Source organism: Ammospiza nelsoni, chromosome 1 (assembly GCF_027579445.1).
Source record: "Ammospiza nelsoni isolate bAmmNel1 chromosome 1, bAmmNel1.pri, whole genome shotgun sequence".
Classification (NCBI taxonomy): Eukaryota; Metazoa; Chordata; class Aves; order Passeriformes; family Passerellidae; genus Ammospiza; species Ammospiza nelsoni.
Genome location: NC_080633.1, coordinates 94,370,533 through 94,383,904, shown reverse-complemented (window position 1 = coordinate 94,383,904; position 13,372 = coordinate 94,370,533). Strand labels below are relative to the sequence as shown.

The window sequence follows — 13,372 nt, the reverse complement described above, 5'->3', positions numbered from 1 at the left end:
TATTAAGTTCCATAATCTACAATCCTCTGCTGGACTGCTGGCATTTTTTATGCTGAGCAATGTCTGCAAACCCCATGAGCCCTTTTATGCAAGGAGAAGAAGCTTATTCAGAAAAACTCCCCAAACCAAAAACCAACAATGACCTTTGTTTTAGCTGAGTTCTTATTTAAGTTTAGCAAATGGAGATAAAACTTTAAGAAGAACGAGTGTTCTGTTTTAGGAGAACAACTACTCCTGCTTTTGCAGCTTCTATGAGGAATTACCTTCCTGGTGCTTCAGTTTTCTGAGGTGCACCTAAACCATTAGATGTGTTAGCATGATCATTGTATTTGAATTTCAGATAAGAGATTTGTCTTTTTGACTCTGAGGGGAATACCTTGACTTTTATAAAGCAGCACATAAGATCTGCATCAGCATAAAAGTAATGCAATTATTATATCCCAACATACAAGACAGGGTGAGGAAAATAATTATCAAGATGAGGTAAAGCTGAAAGTGGTGTGTTGCAGCAGGAACTGGAAGCTGCAGAGGAAAATTAGGTATGAGTCCTTTAAAAATGTAACCCTTTACAACTTGAGAAGATGATGTAATGTGGAAAAACATCATCAAAATACCACCTTTGGTCCAATTTTGCTTTCAGTTGGATAGGTGAAAGCCAGCTAAACCAGTGGTGCCAGAAGGCAGCACTAATATGAAGAAGAAAGAAGTCCAGTGTCTTCTGCAAACTGCTGTTGAAACCACTGAACTCAGGAGTAGCAATCACACACCTGCTTACAGGGGTTCAGTCGGTCAATTGGCACCACTAGCAAACACTGGAGTTAGACACGCATGCAGCAATGTTTACACACAAAAATGTTTTGTGTGTGTAATAGAAAATGCATAATTAAGAACATAAAAAAAGAGAAAAATATGAGCTAAACAAAAATTCTCTTGAGGAGGAAATTTTACCGGTTTTGTTATAGTGCTCCAAACACTTCACTGGAGATTTGTGAAATAAAAAATATGCGTACCTTGGCATAACTCTGCTAGGGCAGACTGAAAAATGAAAAGACAATTTCCTTCATAAATACACTGACAGGAAAATGGAGTTCTCACAGTTATAAAAGTGAATAATTCTGGAGCTGTCCCCCAGAAATATATTTTGCTGATAAATAACCCAAAAAGACTGATCTGGAAGAGAGCTCCATTAATTTTCAGACATCACATTACAGGAGGCAAGCACAGGGAGTAGGTGAGTAGTCTGGAATACATCCATGTAACACGCTCTAATTATAACTTGTTTGTCATCTTTCCAATAGACTGTGTGTTTACAAGAAACTGTCACTGACTTTTGACATATGGGAGAGCAATTGCGTTGACCAGGGGTTTTAACCTATGGGATCTTGAGAGGGTCCTATTTCTGTTTATGGTTTTACTTCTCAGTAGAGTGGCATACCATCAGGTGCTGTAGAGCTCCGACATGGGTGAGTAGTCTAGTTTTCCTTGGTAGTCAGCAGAGAGAGATGACCTCTGGAGGCCATTTTAGAGCACTTGAATTTATCATTGTTGTTTACTTATGGAACTTAGATTCCTGAGAGAAGGCACATAAATCAGGTCATTTCCAAGCATTAAAAAATGTCTCACCATTAAAATTGCAATAGTGTATATCGATCTCACAAGTAAGTGCAGAGCTTGGTCAGAATTTGCTTTTATTCTTTTTCTGACAAGGTGAGCAAGTCAACAAGAGCTTTAAAGCAGTTTTATCTTGTGACCATATTTTTAATGATTGATTGCTATAAAATTAGTAGAGTGATCAGCAGAACATAGCCTTGTACAAGTGAATGTACTTTAAGAGAACACCCCCTTTCATACAAATTACTGGAAAGGTCTTTTAAATAAGTGTCTTGAAAGTGTTTGGCTTTTTTCACCCATTTTACTTTTTAGATTGACTCATATGAGTAATGAGGTGGTATATAAAGAACAGCATCCTTTGCTGCTGATTTGTGCCCTTTGTGCAGATCCAAAGAATGCTCATCATGGATCAGTATTTAAATTCCTTGAGAAGGAAACTCAACGTGATGTGAGAATTTGAAAGAATCATATGAAAGTGAACTTTGCAATTAGCAGATTGAGTGCCTGAGCCGATCAAATTTTGATTTTCTAGTCTCATGTCTTTAAAACTAAAGTAATAAAAATATAGAATTTCTTTATTAATTAATAGGGAAATTACACAGGTGATTTCAAAATCAAAGTCTAGCCTGGTGAGCAGATGCCAAGCAAGTTAAGTACTCAGTGAACTTTTCACTTGGGCATTGAGTTCTTGATAAGAGTCTTGGAAATCCAGCAAGACCTCTGTTGTTATTGGTTGCTCAGATTTACTTTTTAAAGGTTTTTTTATACATGAATTTGATTTTATACTGTCTAGAAAATCATTCGCATATTTTTGTCATAGTTCCAAATTTGATCTAAAACCTTTCTCTTTTCCTGGACTGAAGAATGCATGGCTGCCCACGCACAAAAATACACTGAAACTGCTCTCCACCTACAAAATACCAATAATGAAAATAACTGTATCAAACCACACATGTCAAAGTCTAGGTAGACAATCAGAGAACTGATTTGGCACGTTCTCTTTAGATTATTTAGGTGTTCTCCAAGATTAAAAGTATGTTGGGTTGTTTTTACTCACCATTCTCTTAGGACAGTGAACTTATCAAAAGGCAAATAAAATTAGATATTTTCAAGGAAGCAATGTTTCAATAATAATAATACTGAAATTCCTGCTGCTCCATGACACTGAGGGGACTGTACCTTATCTTTCTACAGTGATTACCTGGAATAAACTGACATAGAAGGCCCTTTCTGGACCTGTATTTCTTTATGTATCTGACAAAGAAATTCATTTGAAGAATTTTCAGTTCTGCTTGGTATTTCTAAATATCTTTACTTGTGTGTTTCTTGTGAAAGAAAGAGGGAAAATACTGGGCATTTTTTAATGAGCAAACCCACAGCTTCAGCTGATTATTATTTTTCAGAGAACAAAGCTTATTGCGAGCTATTATGAGTTTGAAGTAAATAATATTGTCGTGATTCAACCCCAGCCAGCAACTTAGTACTCCCCCACCCCTGATGGGGAGAAGAATTGGGGGGGAAAAAGCAAACCTCGTGGGATGAGATAAGAACAGTTTAATGACTGAAACAACCCCAAATATACTAATAATACTAATTAAAATAATAACAATAATCATACCATTTTTATTTAAAAGGAGAGAGAAAAGTAATAAAACCCAAGAGAAATACGTGATGCATAATTAAATATCTCACCACCCACTGACCAACGCCCAGCCCATTCCTGAGCAGTGCTTAGCAGGAGCTGACCAGCTTTCCCCAGTTTATTGACTGAAAACAACATTCTGTGGTTCTTTGCCCAGTTTGGATCAGCTGTCCTGGCCCTGCTCCCCCTGCTTCTTGTGCACCTGCTCCCTGGCACAGCATGGGACACTGGAAAGTCCTTGACTCAGGGTAAGCACCACATAGCAACGACCAAAACATGAGTGTGTTATCAACCTTATCATCGCACCAGACCCAGGACACAGCACTGTACCACTGACTAAGAAGAAAATGAACTCTATCCCAGGCAATGCCAGTGTCTGGGCCTATTAATATATTATATTTTATGTGATTAATTAAGTAAAATATTTTAAAATTCAATATTTAAAAACTTTAAAAATTATTTTATAAAATGTTATATATTATAAATTATCTCATATATTAGATATTTATACATTATATAGATTTAAATATATATTATATATTTATAAAATGTAATATATATAATATATTATATAAAATTTTATAAAATATTTTAAAATTTATAATAATTTAAAATTAAGTTAAATATTTTAAAATTCTCTGACTTGTAACAGCTTTTGAGTAAAAGGAGTCTAGCAAAGCAAGAAGTTAAACATAATTTTTTTCCCGTTGAGCTATGTTTCTTTAGCACAAATTCTTAAGCAAATTTCAGGGATGATTAATCAAAGGAGTAAGTCATGACCTGTTCAAATCTGTTGTTCTTATGAATTCTCTTCTAAACACCACTTCACATCTCTAAGATTACTATATGCAACTCCACTTATTATGAAAGACTACAATGAGCTGGGGTGGCTATCTGTTATTATTCACATGTCAAATAATAGTGTCATCAATGAAATGAGGAAGTTAAAAATTCTGTGTGAAAACATTTCTTCATTTTTCGAATGTTTTTTCACTATTTGTCATTAGTGTCAGTAAAGGAGGTACTAGGGCAGATCCACTGCCAAATGTAACCCTCATTACCCCATGCAAACCATTGACAAGGGACACTCAGGCCACTGAAATGTCAGCTGTAAACAGCTCTGCTTGAGTGACTGACTTAATACTTGTTCACACCAAGCACAGCAACAAAACCTCTTCCATTTATTCTACTTCTATAAAATGTCCCCACATTTACAGTAAGGGACCTCACTTTGGCGCGAATTAAACAAATTATTTAACCTGTGATTACTGCTCTAAAAAGATGATTTTCATCCTGCCTTCAGGCAAGAGCTGCATTTTTGCTGTATTATGGGACCAAGTAGCACTGCACCAGGGAAGCTGGTTGGCCAAACCACACAGTTAATTCTGGGGACCCAAACTCCATAATAAATGTATTTCCAGCAGTTTTACCCTAAACTCACTCAGTCTGCTTGAGGTACTGGACATCCACCTGCTGCTGCAGCACACGATGTGTACTCTGTATCATGTCCCCAGCTCAGTTTCAGCTGTAAGGCAGCCTCCAGGCTGAGCCTGAGTGGGAAGAACTGAATTACAGGAACCAGTGTCAGCTGGGGATTTGTTTCAAAAACACACTCCTGAACAAAATTAATATGCTAATGCAGACATAGCCTAAGTGAAGCCCTGATTTGCCTTGCATTCAGCCTTAATTAATGGGTTTTCTATGCCCTTCACTTCTGTCCTTGACAAGAATTTAGTGAAGATTTATTTGGAATAAATCTCCAGAGCCTAATTTATGCAGGCTTAAGTCTGAGGCTGAACAGCAGCAGTAACTTCAGGGGAAGTGACCTTATGCAAAGCTGTTTGGATACACTGCATTCCACTAATACAGGGATTGTTCTTTGTCCATAATCCTTTAACCAGTTTCTTCTTATATTTAAACTTGCTGTTTTGCCCTTCCAGCCGATGAGCTGCTTGGTGTCATTCAAGGGATATCAGCCTTTAAAATAAAAACAAACCCAGTTTATTTGCAGGGATCTAACAATTCTGTATGGATCTGTACATCTAATTCTGTTCAAGTCAATGATAATTTCTTTCTTGCTGTGTGTGAGAAAAATTTGAAGTCTGAATCTAGACAGCAAATTTTAATCCAGATGTCTTAGAGCAAAATATTGCTCTATAGTATGACCAGCATGAAAAGTAGGGACTATTTGGTGCTTAAGATTAATCAAGAAAGGTCATTTTATCGTTCAAATATTTCTGCACTGACCTGAACCTGACAGAGTTCAGTATCATTTAGCTTAGCTTTATGCAAAAACTGAATCTAGTTCTTAAACAAAAATGCCCAAACACAGGAGACAGCTGAAGCAAGACACATTAATTGTGGGGTTAAATCTTAAGGTTAAATCTAATAAACTTTATGAATAAAAAAGTTAATAAATTATACTTAGCACAGTTTGTGATAAGAATGAATGTTTCTAACACAAGTTTTAATGACCAGTTTGGCATGTAGTTCAGTAGGCTGGCACTACTCTGAAAGTAGAATCTGACTCATTACCAAAAACTTCATGAGATACTGTCAGCTTTTGCATTAGCTACAGTAAGATGGCACGTTCCTAGCATGATGCCTTGCCTTTCTATCCATTTTGCAGAGGGATTTGATCCAGATCATGAGTTTGATTAATGTGAAGAATCCAAAGAGGGGCGTGTCACTGAGGGTGCTCGATGCCTCTAAACTCAGCTTCTCATGCATCTGGTGCTGCAGCTCACAGCCTCATTTCATCTGCTGCCGTCACAGATCTGCCTCTCCACACACCCCTGCATTACACCAAGTAATTAAAAACCTGTGAAATGCTTAATATCATTATAGGCTAAATAAACTTAAGCAATTTCCTTCATCTTTTTAGAGTTCTTGATGCTTTTTCATAAGATTTAATATTGGCTTTGAAATCATAACCTATGATGTTTCTTTTCCACTATAAACATAATCTCCTTTGAGTAATAAGTGATTGGAAAAACTTTATCCCAGAAAAACAGCATATCAATTTTATTTTTACCAGTGAAACAAATCCCCAAAGAAGCAGATATTTACAGAAAAATTACCCTAAAATTAGAATTTTGTCAGGAGATTACATCTTATTATACTATGTTTTTCTTGATAAGCATATCATGATTTTGAGCATAAAGCTGGTAGCTCAAGTATAAAAATCACTTGCAAAAAATCTATCAGCTTTATGACTCCTACTAAACATCATCCCTGTCTAGTACCATTTAGGCTTATTTGCAGGATAAGGACCTTACAAAAAGGCTCAAGATAATTGATAAACTGGAGAAATACTTAATTAATGAAGTTTTGTCCAATTTCCTTGAAAATTATTTTTGAGATTCTAGTTCTTTCCTTACAAACTTATTTTTCTAATTTTCTAATTTTCTACTATTGCCCTTACAAGCCCATTTTTTAAAATACATTTTTCTCTAATTTTCTATTATTTGTATTATCCTTGAGTTCAAACTTAAACCAAGTTTATTTTATTGCCATTCCATGGCAAATCCCTCATTAAAAGGATTTGTATTGCACTAAATATGTAATTCAACCCTAAACTTTCCCTAGGCTGAGAGATTTCAGGCAGTAGATGCACAGCCATCATCAGGGAGTTGTCCTCTGGTCTCTCCCACTTCTAATCACATTTCTATGCTCTGCTTGTTCCTATTTCTTTTTCTTTTTTTCTCTTTTCCTTTTTTTTTTTTTTTTCTCTCTGACAGGTCATAATGTTATATGCAATGCAGGGAACTAATGCTCTCTGCTGTAAGAATTGACCTCAGCCCAATCTCCATCTGTGAAGTGGGATGTAATGCTCCTGCTTTTCCAATCATGGAAAGTAGCAAGTGCTCTTTTATAAATCTTCACAAGCTGACAAGAAATCCAGTTCCAGTTTATCTGTCATTAGTGATAAAAGTGTACTGATTGAAAGGATTTTTTTTCTCTTTTATGGTAGCAGTAACATCCTATTTATAGGAAATTGTTAGGAAGGGAAGGAAAAAAGGAATTAAGAGCTTTTGATCTTAAGAACTGGTTATCTGGCTTTAGGTCTGGGAATGCTTTAACAAAATGCCATTCAAGTGGTAGTACCACCTCTTAAGCACATGATTAGCTGTTCTGCTAGTCCTAAAAAATCAGTAAGGTCTCCTATGATACTCCTACCTGTGGAAGGCAGGTAGCTACTTAGAGGTATTTTCCATATGGTTGTCTCAGTAGTAATCGAGTTTTTGCATTCCCTTTAAATATAAATATGAAATAATCAGATACTGTTTGATCATGTCAAAATGTCACATCTTATCAAAATGTTAGGAATATTAAAGTTAAATAAAAGTTGAAGGATTTTTTACTGGTTTAGGACAAATAAAACCCAGATGAATTTTCTGAATAGCTGTTTAAAGGCTGTTGTTTAGGAAGATCTAACAGCTGCATGTCTGAATTGGAGCACAGACCACCTATTCTTATCAGTAATTTACTCACTTTCACTTTGTGGGAACAGATAAGAAAATTATTCTTGCTGGGTGGTTTTATAGAGAAATTATTAAGAGAAATGATAAGACACAAACATAAGCAAAGGGATACACAGCTCAATTCACCTGTGGCCATTAGATCCAGACAGGAAAACTATATTGAGTCTGGTTTTCATCCTAATGAGAAACATACATGTATGTAAAACCAGACTCAATGTAGCAATGTACCTGAGCAATTGAAAAACTCCCTGGGAATTTACTAATGATAAGGGAGGGGGAAAAAATTAAATCTGATTACTTGCTCAATGTATAGCATTAAAAATGTTCATGTAAAATAGCTGAGTGTACATGTACAGCTCTCAGACACAGTCTCCCAGCTGCAAGCTTTTCCCAGAGATTGCTGGTTTCTTTTATTTTGGGTTTACAAATATAATTGAAGTTGAAGAATCAATCTATAGTGCTAAAATGTAACATAGGCTGCCTTTTTGTTTTCTGTCCAGTTTAAAAATCTAGTCATGAACAGCAACTTCAAACAAAGAGAATTTCTACTATTTCCTCCTATTTTTTTAGTGGAAGTGCAGAAGCTCCAACACCAGAGAAGCACTCATTCCCTTCTGCTCCTGTGACAATCTGCCATCCCTCATGACTGGATCTTGTCACATTGTGAAACAACTTGTGAATCAGAGAGTCTGTACCATAACACAGAGAGTGGGAGGCTTAGCAAACAGAAGCTGGGTTCCTGCCCACAATTTTTGAGGCTTGTTTCAGCATGTTACTCTTTATTCAATACCCGCTATCACTCAGAGAAATTGCCAAAGAGAAATTGCCACACAGGTTACACTGTTTGTACTTTTACTGTACATTTCAGAGGATAAGGTATGAACATTCAATAAGATGTTTGGGACTGAGGACAAGGTATCACAAAAAAGCCAACTTTTACCTCTGAGAGGAAGCAAGTACCATTCTGCTGGTAATTTTCCCATATAATACAAATATTATGAACTCCAGCTAATGAGTAGCAATCAAAAGGCCAACACATCTGTTCATTAATCATTGGACCCTCTTGTGGGGTACTTTCACTGAATTAAGTACATCTACAATTAAGCAGTACTTTATCTGATGTTAAATCATATTATATTCAAATTCTTCAATCAATTGTCTTGAATATTGATCTTATTGTATGAGCTACCGTGGAATTAAAAGATTATTTAATGCCACATCCACAGTGCAACCATAAATGATTGAAACAAGAAAAACAAAAATGTTCTTGTACAACTTCCACAATTTGTGACAGTACAGTCAGGAAGTTAAAGAATTCTCATATTAAAAACTTGATTCACTTTATACTGTTTAAAAATACAGAAAGAGCCAGCACTAATTTTACAAAATGGTGTTAAAACCCATCTTGCTGGAAAGTGAACCCATGCCCTTCCACAGAAGAATCTGGGCCTGCCCATGATATTGCTGAATTCTTCAGACCATCATCTTAAGAAATCTTATAAGGAGCATTCATTCTAATTACAATCCCATATTTCATCTATTGCTAGGAGAAAAGGTTAAGATAATATAGTGGTTCACTGCCATTTACATTTAGAAATGTATATCCCATTAAGCACATTCAGATCCTAACTTTTCAAAATGCAGACGTCCACATACACAGATGAAAAACTTCAGACTTCAGATTCCAAATTTAGTCCAGCTGTTTTATTTAGGTGCTTTCAAAAGCCACATTATTTTTCTCTTTGTTCAGGTAAACATTTCACTATTAGCAGTCGCTTAAAACTGGTTACTCATCTTTATTCTAAATATGTGCAACCCCAGCCGTATAAAGCAGCTTCTGCTTCACATTAAATCAATCAACTAGTAGGCTTCCAGTAATTAACTTCTTCTAGCAACTAGATTTTCAGTAGTTCACAAAGTGCACTGTAAAATTAAATAACTTTTTTTTTTTTTTGCTTGAGCCAAGAATTTCAGGAGATTTTTTATTTTTATTTTCCAGCGTGTATTTGCTTTTTTTGTAATAACATCATGTTGTTCTGTACAATCCAGCCTAAAATCCACTATGATCCTGAGATCTTTTTCTACAGCAACTCTGCCTCACCTGTTGTTCCTCACTGAATGAGAGCAGATTTTATTCTGCCACAAAGGGCACTGGTGTTCAGTTTTTCTCAAATCTTTTTGATTTCTAAGCTTGTGCTTGAATGTGTTGACTACAACAGTGTCTGCAAATTTATTGAGTGTAGTCTTTATTCCACAATTCAAGTAACTAATGAAATTACAGTGAAGGACATGTCTGAACTAAAACTTTTTGCAGTTATCCCATTTGGTACATGAGTTGATTTTGACATTGAACAATCGTTAACCCTGAAAGCTATATTCAGAAAGAATATGAATGTTCTAATTTCATTTATACAGCTGTGATACCTCGGCTTTTCCTGTTACCACAGTGATATCAGAGAGTTATTACCAGTACGGAAAGAAGAAAACACATTTCTGAGTCTTCAAATTAAATGTCTTTACGTTGTTTAGTTGGTTGGATTAAAGACAGCCCTTAGGAGAAGTTAAGGCAATTTATTTCTTTTTTTTTTCTTTTTAAAAAAAAACACTTCAGCTGCTGTGTACACAAATCCCCACTAACTACTTAATTAAAAAAAATAATCTCTAGATGCGGTTTAAAGAAATAGATGCATCATTTAGTCTTCATTGTCCTCCTGCAGGATTTCAGCCAGGAAACCATTCAGCCATACAGATTTCATTACTGAAATAGATGGAAACATCAGCTCGTGTAAAAGCTTCGAGCACAGGAGCAGAAAGGCAGGATCAGTTTTTCTTTGTCGATGTTTTTTTTCCCCATCTCCCTTTTCTGCTTTTCCGCATGGTTTGTGGGACGCGCTGCTTCTCGGGCTCCCTCTGGCGGGTGCCGGGCGCAGGCGGCGCCTCCTCCGCGGCCGCGCAGCAAAACCCTCCGGACTGATGCCATTAGCGTTTCGTGCTCCAGTAATAATTAAGAAATCATCCACTTATTAAAGTATAAAGATCCGTGTAGTCTACGTGTGTAATCTAGATCATAATATGCTTCCTGAGCTAAAAAGTATTTGAAAGCTATGCAATGATTCCTTCCCCCCGCCCACCCCCCAATTTCTTTTGGGGTTTGAAAAGTGAGAAGTAGAAGATGCAACTAACCAGTAGATTAATATCCCATAATACCCATACTAATAATCCAAATGAAACACCTAAATACAAAACTTCGGGTAAGTGGCTTTTAATATCTCTATATACTCAGTCAAACTTCTCCAATAATCTGGATGTGTCATGCTTTCTCTTAGCTGGCATTCTTTTCTCCTAACTCAGGTGTGGATGTGCATTTTCTCTTGATCCCCAGGATATTGCAAGCTAGCATGGGAGAATTTCTAGATCAAATCTCAGTAGACAAGTCCCTCTTTTGGGCAGATATTCAGCCGCTTATAACACTACTATAAATTTCTAAAGTATTTCTATAATCGGTATAATGAAAAGTCTCCTCCAAAGGCTCAAGAAAGTGAAGCTGGTTGGTTTTTGTTTTTTGTTTGGTTTTTTTAAGTAGAGTAACAATATTAATAATTTTATATGGCAATTCTTTGTATTAAACCAGAATTATTTAAAATCGGAAGAAACACAGGAAAATTTGCAGGAGGCAGCCCCCAGATCGCAGATCATATGCTCAAAAAGTCTTACTTGGATCACTTTTGCAGGTGAACAGAATTAAGACTAAGTAAGTTTTCACTTTGGTCAAGCTTCTAACAATTATTGCCTTTTCAAAAGTTCTTGTGGTTCAAATACCTGTATTTCATTTCCAAGAAACAGCTAAGTACAGAGATAATGAGAAACAGATACTGAGGGACAAATACATATTTCTATGATCATGCCTTCAATACCAAGAAGCTGCCTGCTCCTCCGTGTATCCAGAAAATAATGGTCTCAGGTAAACTTTGATGTTAGAACAAACCTGTGGAACGCCTTTAGGTGGCTCAACACATCCCTACTAATGGTGCGCCCCTGTCCAGGGATAACATCTGCTGGTGGAAGTGTCCCGTCCTGAAGTTTATGATGGTCAGTCAAGGTTGTGTGAGTATGGACACAAAACTGAGTTTCACTGAGAGAAGCTTAAAAATGACATCTCATGCAATGGCTGTATAGAATGCCTTGAGAGAATTTCAGCTTTACGTCCTTGGCAATATGCATTACTTTGCATAAATATAGCCAAACTGCCGAATAAAATATGTCATTTATTGCACAATTTTGTCATGAAAGCTTTCTATTTTAGTGATGACTAATAAATACAAAAATAAATTATTTATATGGCTGTGCAAGTGGCCATGAGTTAGTTTGGTATTGGTTGTTTCAAGTTTGTCTACGTTAGGTTTTCTGAAGTGTTTTAATGAATATTTGCTGCTTTGTTTTCTGTAACCTAAGGCAGCAAAAATTTCAAGCATTGAAATTTTCCTTCAGAACTTTTATAAGGAAATGTGTACTACAAGAGCCCAGTGCAGAATTGTCCTAAGACAATTTAAACACAAACCATTCTCTTCAACCATTGCTATGTAATATTGTCCCCCTCTTTGACACACAGGTTTTCTCATGGTGTTGCAAAGAAATCGTATTTGCAAACATCGTGCTCTTAGAAAAGATCACAGCATAAAATAATAGGAAGAAAGGCAGCAAGCTCATGAAACAAAATCCCTGAAGTATTTGAATTTCATTAAATTCAATTTGGATAAGCTCTGCTGAGGATTTTACAACACTACTCTGGGTTCTCTGCAACTCAGAAGAAATGTTTATCTATTGATTATTTTTCATACATGGAAAAAATCTGAGGAACTAATTATATCCCCAGGAAACAACTGATAGATACAACTGATGGAATATGTTCTTGACATGATATTTTTGGGTAAGAATAGCAAAAGGTCATATTCATGAATAAAGTCATCCTTTCACACCTGAAACAAATTATTGAAAATTCTCAGATAGATAAAATGAGCTATCGATTCACTCCAGATGTCTCTTTTGAATATTTTTCTTTTAAAAGTCTTTAATAGAAATGTGTACAAAAAAAAATAACCTGAGAAATATGACTAAAGTAATTGAAAAGTGGTTTTAGTCCTTAGTTTCTCTGGCCATACTTTTCCCTTCAGTGTTTCAGTTTGTCCTTAAAAAAGTTAAATCAAACACTGGCCACCATTACAAAACTAAAAGGTTTGCATTTTAACTTTTGTTACCATATTAAATTCTTAAATGAATATGTGAATATAGGCTGAGGATTTCTTTAGTAAATAACTTTTTATAAAATGTCAAAACCCAATAGAAAATTGGTACAAACTGACAAGGTTCCAGCTGAGCCAAATTTCATCAGTGATATATTTCAAACTCAGTGAACCTAAGAGTTCCCTCTCACCTCATTTTTTTAAAAATGGAAAAAGATTCACAAAGTTATGTCAATTCTATAATCTACTAAATTGATGCTGTGATTGTTTTATTTCTGGACAATTACTTGTGGGATATCAGTGAAAGATGAACATAATTAGAACTCAAAAAATTTACTTTTTATTAAAAAATAGAAGTCTCAAAAGGTGGTTTCTGGAGTTTTTTTAAAAGGGGA

General features: G+C 35.7%; 1 long non-coding RNA gene across 1 annotated transcript; it reads left to right on the top strand.

Moving 5' to 3' along the window:
• The first annotated feature begins 1,325 nt into the window (after window positions 1–1,325).
• LOC132084324 (uncharacterized) lies at window positions 1,326–6,128 on the top strand. The gene is made up of 3 exons (XR_009420051.1): window positions 1,326–1,463; window positions 3,411–3,501; window positions 5,883–6,128. It is a non-coding gene; the product is annotated as an uncharacterized LOC132084324 (long non-coding RNA).
• The last annotated feature ends 7,244 nt before the right edge of the window (window positions 6,129–13,372 follow it).